This window comes from Corvus moneduloides, chromosome 27, assembly GCF_009650955.1.
Source record: "Corvus moneduloides isolate bCorMon1 chromosome 27, bCorMon1.pri, whole genome shotgun sequence".
Classification (NCBI taxonomy): domain Eukaryota; kingdom Metazoa; phylum Chordata; class Aves; order Passeriformes; family Corvidae; genus Corvus; species Corvus moneduloides.
Genome location: NC_045502.1, coordinates 4819991 through 4825990, shown reverse-complemented (window position 1 = coordinate 4825990; position 6000 = coordinate 4819991). Strand labels below are relative to the sequence as shown.

The 6000-nt window shown below is 53.4% G+C and overlaps 1 protein-coding gene across 2 annotated transcripts in view; it reads left to right on the top strand.

The window, feature by feature from the left end:
• The first annotated feature begins 329 nt into the window (after positions 1 to 329).
• Positions 330 to 6000, top strand: part of ZMAT4 (zinc finger matrin-type 4) — a 48139-nt gene continuing 42468 nt past the window's right edge. Inside the window, exon 1 of one of the 2 annotated variants that reach the window (XM_032092126.1) lies at positions 330 to 483. The gene's annotated coding sequence lies outside the window, so the exon portion shown is untranslated. The remainder of the gene's footprint in view (positions 484 to 6000) is intronic. The other variant, XM_032092128.1, reaches the window with a different exon arrangement.

Below are 6000 nucleotides of genomic sequence, written 5' to 3'. Positions count from 1 at the left end.
GCAGCCACAGGTTCTCTGGGCAACCTGTGCCAGGGCCTCACCACCCTCACAGGGAGGAATCTCTTCACACATCTGATTCAAACCTTCCTTCTTTCTGTTCAAAGACGTTTCCTCGAGTCCTGTCGCTCTCTGCCCGTGTCAGACCTGTGCCCCGGGTAGCGACCAGACCGGACGGCTCCGCTGTGCCCCGACCTGCCCGCGGGGCCGGGGGCTGCGGGGCCGGGGGCGGGCGGGCCTGCGGAGCGCGGCGGAGCCAATGGCGCTGCCGGGGAGGAGCCGCGGCCCCGGCCCGGCCCCGCCCGCCGCCCCCCGCCGCACTCGGCCTGGGTTCGGCGGAGCGGCGGGAGCTGCGGCTGCAGCTGCGGCGGCCCCGGACCCCGGGGGAGCGGTCCCGGCGCCCGGCTGGAGCGGCCTCTCCGCGCCCGAGGCACCGGCCCTGGAGTCACTGGCCACCTGCCCCGGAGGCACCTGCCGGACCCGAAGGTACCGACACCGACCCGCCGGCTCGCGCGGGGGTTGTTGCGGGGAGCTGTTGATGGGAGTTGGAGGAAAGTTTGCAGAGAAATCAGAGCCTCTTAATAGCCGTGTCAGTGCGGGCCGTGGGAGGCGATCCGGTACCGGCTGGGAGCGGCGGCCGGGGCGGTTCGGGCGATGCCAGCGCTGTTGCGGATGGAGCCGGGATGCGGGTCCGACCCGTCAGGGAGCGGGCGGCTCTGCCCCCGTGCCGCCCCCAGACCCACGGCATTGGTCGGTGGTGACCGGCGCACGCCCTGCGAGGGGTCCAGACCCGAGCCAAGCCTAGGAGTGTTTTCCCGGTGGAGTTTTTACGGAATGCTGCATTCACCTGTGAGGCGGCGGCCGGAGGCAGCCAGGCCTCTGGGTGCAGGACTCTTGGGAAGCAGCCCCTGTGCTGGTGGTTGGTGCACCTCGGGGTTCTTTGCCGAAATGAACTGTGCACAGGCATCCCCATGGTCCCGCGTGGGAACGGGAGCTTCCGGGGCTGTTGGGATACGAGCGTGGATGTCTGTAGATGCAGGAAAAACAAGCCCGTTCTCTGTGTTGTTTGGGAAGTTTGGAGAACTTCCTAAGCCAGCAGGGCTTGGAGACCAAAAGCTCGGTTGCAGAGAGGCAGCTGAGCTGCGGGCTGGGGCCGCCGTCCCTGGGGACAGCCCTGAGCGACTGCAGCGGCTGTTCCGGCCGACGAAAGGATCGGTCCGAGCAGCGCCGTGGGGCTGCCTGGCCCCACGTGTTGCACTGGGGGTGTCCGTAGGTCAGAGCCCAGCCAGAGCTGTCCCTGACACAGCGTGAGCGAACTTAACCTGGTTTGGGCTGTGTGAAGGATCTCTGGCAACTGACCCTTGAGCTGTCTGGATTGCTAGCGATTTGTATACCTCAGTTAGTGATACCGGACTTGGGCAGTGCCCCCCTGGTTCCTGATGCTAATCATGCTTGGGTGGCTGCCCCTGGGGCAGCCGTACACGCCTTTTAACCTCCCGCGATGGTAAAGTGACCTGAGTGGGTGGTATTTGATGAAGAACAAGATTTGCGGAGTGTTGAGTTAAAAATCATCAGTTTGCATTTTCTGCATGAGGTCGTGCTGTTTGCTCTTGCAGGAGCACGTGCAATCCCTCTGCAAAACACAACCACCGGCCCCGGAAGGTGAGAGGTGAACGGTGAGCAGGGGGATGCTGTTGGGGAAGAGCAGCTTGGAAAAGAGGACACTGGGCAGAGTGGCTTCAGCTTTGGGGCTCTCGTCATTCTACAGGAAGGGGATGGTGACCTGGAGCATTGCCTGACGCTTACTGCACTGTGTTGTGGGGCAGGGAATAGCAGGGACCCGATAAACAATAAGAGGTGTTTTGCTAAAGGTTCTAGACAGTGACTCATCTACTGTAGGAAGGGACAAGAAGGAGAGGCAGCACAGGAGCTTTCTAGAGTACAAATGGGTCTTTCCCCCTTTTTTTATCAGAAGCAGGAGGTCAGGAATCCCTTCTTACTCCCAGAACAGTGTAGATGTGTAGGTTATAAACCTCCTGATGCAAGTGTCCCTGTACCAGCACCTCCTGCATCCCTGTCCCTGGGGAGGATCCTGCCTTCAGGCCACATCCTGGGGTGGGACTGTTACAAAATTTGGGGTGATTTCCAGCCCTCACAGTCGATATTATGTGATCATTCTTAGTCACTTCTGAGTCACTCCAAATAATTGATCCTTGTCCATACATTGCACCATGGTTCTGCGTGTGCCTGGCTGGGGTGTTTCAGAAGTCATTTCCCTTGGCGCTGAGTTGCTCAGTCTTAACTTTTCTTTTGCATCCAGCCTTCCTTCCTCAGGCTTTTCTGCCTTCTCCTGCCCTGGCCAGCACAGAGGAGGTGCAGTGCTGCTGCCTTTCACTTTTCCAGGTGTACTGCACCCTGAGAGGCCTCCCCAGCTATTTGCAGCATTGCTGACTGCCCCCACTTGAAAAGGTGTCTATGTAAGGAGTTGTTTTGCTGATATTTGCCTGGATTTGTTTTATTTGCTGCTTCCAGTTTGCAGAGGAATTGGTGCAGCCAGTTGGTCCTTGCTGACTGAGCACCTTGCTCACAAGGAGCAGCTGGCTTCCTCTCTCTGGGGATTTATGGCTTCTACACCACCTCTCCCCCTTTTCATGCTGGGGATATACCTGGGAATGCTGATGGCTGAGCTGATCTGGTGGTGGATTTATAATCCCTCCCTGCAGGGAGGAAGGAAAGATCCCCAGGCCCCCCAACAGACAGCCCTCATGCCTCATGTCAGTGGTTAAGTGCAGATGACAATAGCGAGGGTTTGCTGAGAATTATTCCTTTGCAAGAAGCAACTTTTGACCAAGAGTTGGTGTCTTTTTGAGACCCATGAGTCTCTAATCATACCCTTTTCCATTGCAAGGTGTTCTTTCACAATTGGGCAGGCTCTTCAAACCCTCTAGGAAATGGCTGTGGGGTCTGAGAGGGGTCCTGGGGCTGGTCCTGGCTGGTCCTTGCCCTGTTGCCCTGGGCACTTTAGAATCTGGGGTTCTCACTTTATCTGGGTTAAGCTCCCAAGGAAGGAGGTGTGACTTGAGATCCAGAACTGGTTTGAGAGATCAGAACTGGGCCAATTTCTAGGCCAGAACGGGGCTCTGGGTGTCCCAAGGGCAGATTTGGGCACAGAAACAGTTGAAGATTAAGGTTCTCACCTCCCTTCATTGCACAGGTGCCTTCTTCTGCTGAACGTGGAGGGGGTTATCTCCCTGGCATCTGCTGGGCAGGTAGCAGCACATATGGCAGGACATAGCTTTATTATTCCTTTCAAAGCATGAAAAACACCCCTTGCTGAGAGGTACTGGAGCTGTGAAATGCAGACGGGGCTGCCCCCAGGAATAGCAGCAGCCTAAGGGAATGGAGAGAAAGCTTTTCTTCTTGCCGTACCACCTCACCCTCTGAAGAGAGCGTTCACTGTGTCTGCATCCCCCAGAGGAAGGTTTAACAGCGCCAGGCTTTGCTGTAACCCTCAGGCACCGTGTGGATGAGCCTGGATGGAGAAATGGCTGAATGGGACAGTGCATCTTTGCCTCTTTGTTTCAGTTCTCGTGCCATTTCCTGGATGCTTTGTTGGTACCACACTCCATGTCCCTTGCCCTCTGGGAAAGGCCATGCCAAACGCTCCTTTGCAAATCTGCTGGGATGCAGGGAGGCAGCTCAGGCAGTGTGCAGGTTGTGGGGCACCTGTGGGTGCTGAGGGCTCCCTGTACCCTGCCCAGGGCACTGCAGGGACTGATGTCCAAAGGCTGCCCTGCTCTGTCCTGCAGCAAGCTTGAGAGGTTTGGTTAAAGCATATATAGGAGTACATTTGTGAGTACATTTAAAAAGTCAAGAGGTAATAAATACATGTTTTTCTGGGTTGTGGCTTGTATCAGAGCTGTGCACAGGAAAACAAAGGGGTTTCTGGGGTGGCTCATGCTCTGCTGTCAGCTTGTGCCTGCTTAGCCTGGCTTGTGCACAAGAGCATTTGGGTCTTTGTGTTTCTGGTCACCTTGCAGCAGATGCAGGCAGTGGTTTCTGTTCTCCCTTTGCACCCTGTTCTGCTGACACCTGCATTTTCCTCAGCCCGGAGGTGTGAATGCTTTACCTGCCACCACCTCCTGCTCCTGCAGAGCAGAAGATGGCATTTTGCAGGGAACTAGGGGGAGCCATGCCACTCACATCTTCCTTATTAACTAGAAAGGAATAAAGTTGCAGAGGGATAAGATTTTGAGAAAGACCCAGAGTTCCAAAATGCTCCCGGAGGATAGATCCCTAATTACTCTCTAATTGCATTAGAGTTTAATTTGTTGTTGTTTTTGCTGTAGTGTTCCCATTTTCCTCGACAGTTTGCTTTGTTTCATTAACTAGAAATGGCTGGAGATGGATATTTGCAGTATCAAGACTCGCATGTTGTTGCAATGCTTGACAGGTTTTAGGCCTTTACTGTGCTGTCAGGGGCATGGGTGACTTCACCAGCCCTGGATGTCTGGGACTCAAGCCTGGGGTGCAGTACTCACCCAATGGCAGCATTTTGCCGATACATGGAGGTTTGGCCCTGGGAGTTTTGGTGGCTGTCCTGCTTCCAGGAGACATGGAAAAAGCTGAGCTGAGCTGTCCCCAGAGCAGCTTATGGGCAGCTGCTCTTCAAAAGACTTGTTTAATCCATTTCTCCTGAGCACAGCAGGGAGCAGGTCTGGAAGTGAATCTGGGAAGCTTCAAAAATAGTTTTCAGGAGCTTCATTTAGAAAGCGATAGGGGAGAAGAATATTGCTGCTCTTAATTCTGAAGCAGAAATATATTTGCTTTGCCTTGTTTAAGGGGAGATGGGGTAGAAGGTATAGTTAAGCTTAGACCTGGTTTTTGCCAATGCATCTTTGTTGGTTAAACAAATCCTGAAGGTGGGAGAGTATAAATAAACCTTTCCAGTCTGTCAGCATCAGCAGTTGAGGCCTTAGAGGTGTCACTTGTCTCCTGCTTTGATCTGCTTGCTTATATGTCACATACATGTTACTTGTGTGTGTCACAAAGGGCACCTGAGCAAGGTCCCCACTGCCTGTGAGCTGGCTGTGATGGAGCTGCATGCACAGCTCTCAGAAAGTGACATGAACATGAGGAGACATGGGGAACCGCTCTGTGAACTCAAAACTGCTCCTAAATTTGATCCAGCCACTTAAAAACAGTGGGTGGACCTGGTGGTGAAGTGAGACATTGGTATTTAAAGCTGACTTGAGGATGCAGCCAGAGACATGACACCCAGCAGTGAGCTGTGAAGGTGAGACATGCTCTGGTTTCGAAATTCACCGAGAAAATGGGAAAAGCTTGGAGTGCTGGATCTGCAGCACCTAGAGTGGTTTGTCAGAAACCCCCAGGAACGGGATGGAATTGAACACCCACTGCATTTGAAACCATAAATTAGTCGGTTAAACCCTCTGTTGTACAGAATGCTGTGCAAGCCCCTCTATTATTTGATACATAATAAGCACATGTGAGCTGATTGTATTAGAGGCAGAAACTGTTGTGGCCTCGGTGTGTGACGAGGGTGCTCAGGCTGGCAGTTCCCCTGCTCTCAGCAGTAACCCTGTATCTCAGGACGCTGGTGGTGTCTTCCACGTCTGTGCTTGCCACCTCCGAGCTTCAGTCTTGGCTGCAGTGACAGCACGTGGCGGAGGGAAGCCAGAGTTTAGTTTGACTTAAAATGAAAACTAATTAATCAATTCTGTGTTTTCCATCCCACAGTGTCACTAGTGAAAGCATCAAGATGATAACTGCGGATTCAACTGCTCATTTGAAAATACTGAGCAATTAGACAAGTTTATGACAATATTATTTCCTGCCACCAGAGATGATTCACGATACTACTAATTGTAGCAATAATTAATCTGTCTAATTTTCAAGCACACAGCTGTAGTTCATGCTAGTCTGGTGGGGACAGGAGCCACACAGAGTGTGGGGTCCTGTTATTGTCTCTATTTAATTATC